The sequence below is a fragment of the Carlito syrichta genome, unplaced genomic scaffold (assembly GCF_000164805.1).
Source record: "Carlito syrichta isolate Samal-C Ts95f unplaced genomic scaffold, Tarsius_syrichta-2.0.1 Scaffold302431, whole genome shotgun sequence".
Classification (NCBI taxonomy): Eukaryota; Metazoa; Chordata; class Mammalia; order Primates; family Tarsiidae; genus Carlito; species Carlito syrichta.
In genome coordinates this window covers 517,739-519,467 of record NW_007246527.1, presented here as the reverse complement: position 1 = coordinate 519,467, position 1,729 = coordinate 517,739, and the positions used below count along the sequence as shown (strand labels likewise).

The following is a 1,729-nucleotide window of genomic DNA, read 5'->3' as shown; positions in this document are numbered from 1 at the left end:
CTCCCGGCCACTGCAGCCTCAACCTGCTGGGCTCTAGCGATCCTTCTGCCTTAGCCTTCCAAGTAGCTGGAACTATAGGCATGTGCTACCATGCCCAGATAATTTTTGATTTATTGTAGAGAAGCGGTCTCGCCACGTTGCCCAGGCAGGTTTCGAACCCGCGGGCTCAGGCAATCAACTCACCTCGGCCTCCCGAAGCACTGGGATTACAGGCTGAGCCACCGATCCTGGCCTACTTTTTATTAACTGCTTCCAGAAGCCACAACAGGTGCGATATCCAGGTAGGGGTTGATAGCAGCTAACACATACTCTTCAGGTGACAGTGTGTGCATCAGCGATTGTGTGTAGTAGATGACGAAGCCACAAAGCAGAAGTGCTTCTGCGGCAGCAAAGACCACCTCTACCGTCTTACTATAAAAGAACAACCTCAAGAATCCTGACAACCACAAAATCCAAAAAACAGCAAACAGCCCTGCTCCAATTTTGCTGAAATCTCTTTTGGATTGTAGAGTATATGCAGTCAACCCAACAAATACTGTAGTCATCAGTATAAAAGCTTGCAGAATCAGACATGTGTCATAGAAAGTAGCAGCAGGCCGGGCTCGGTGGCTCAGCCTGTAATCCCAGCACTTTGGGAGGCCGAGGTGAGTGGACTGCCTGAGCCCGCGGGTTCGAGAACCTCCTGGGCAACTTGACGAGACCTCATCTCTACAACAAATCAAAAATTAGCCGGGCGTTGTAGCATGCGCCTGTAGTTCCAGCTACTTGGAAGGCTGAGGTGGAAGGATCGCCGGAGCCCAGCAGGACGAGGCTGCGGTGACCGGGAGCGGCCACTGCACTCCAGTCTGGGTAACAGAGTGAGACTCCAACTCAAAAAGGAAAAAAAAGAAAGTAACAGCAAAGGCCACAGTCAGGACTTCCATCAGTATAAATCCAAAAAGCAGGTACAGGTTAAGGGGATACTTTTCTCTGTGTAGAGTCAAGGCAAAAGTCAAGGCCAAAGATCAGAAGGCAGACACCAGAATTAAAGTAGGACTGTTCTGAACAAATGTCCAATGTCCGTACAGACTCAAACTATAAAAACACTGTGCAAATCATTGTAGTTAGGAGGACCTGCAGAGAAAGGATGCCATAGACTTTCCTCAGGAAGGCCATGTGGATGTGCATGCTGACGGAGGCCATGTTGCTGCTGTAGTTGAAGTCGTCCTTGATGGAAGAGCCTGGGTAGCTGGGGTCGCCCTCGGGCCAAGACATCTGTAGCTCTCTGCCTGCAGGGAGACTCCGATAGACCAGCCCATGTACTTCCTGTGGGCCACCAACCTGCCCCGACTCACCTTGCCCAATCAGTTTTTATCTTTCACATTTCTCCAGTCATTGGTGGAAACTTCAGCATGGATGAAGTTCTCTAACAGATAGCTAAGGATGTGAACTTCAGCAACACACACTGTGTTTTAATGGCGGACTTCTAACAAGTCATTTAACGTCATTTAACCTCTGTGTTCTTATAAAATAAGAATAAGAATTTCATATAGTTGTCATGTAAATAAAACAAGACAATGCATATAAAGTGCTTAATACAATGCTTCATGAAAGTAGTTGCTCAGTAAAGGGTAGTGGTTGTTATTGCTGTTTTTCTGTTTATATTCATGTATGTATGTATGTATGCATTTACTTATTTGTTGAGTTGGAGTTTTACTCTGTCGCCCAGTCTGGAGTACAGTGGCATACT

At 47.1% G+C, this 1,729-nt stretch overlaps 1 pseudogene; it reads right to left on the bottom strand.

Moving 5' to 3' along the window:
• Positions 1 to 232: 232 nt before the first annotated feature.
• Positions 233 to 1,254, bottom strand: LOC103258990 (annotated as a pseudogene).
• Positions 1,255 to 1,729: the final 475 nt, after the last annotated feature.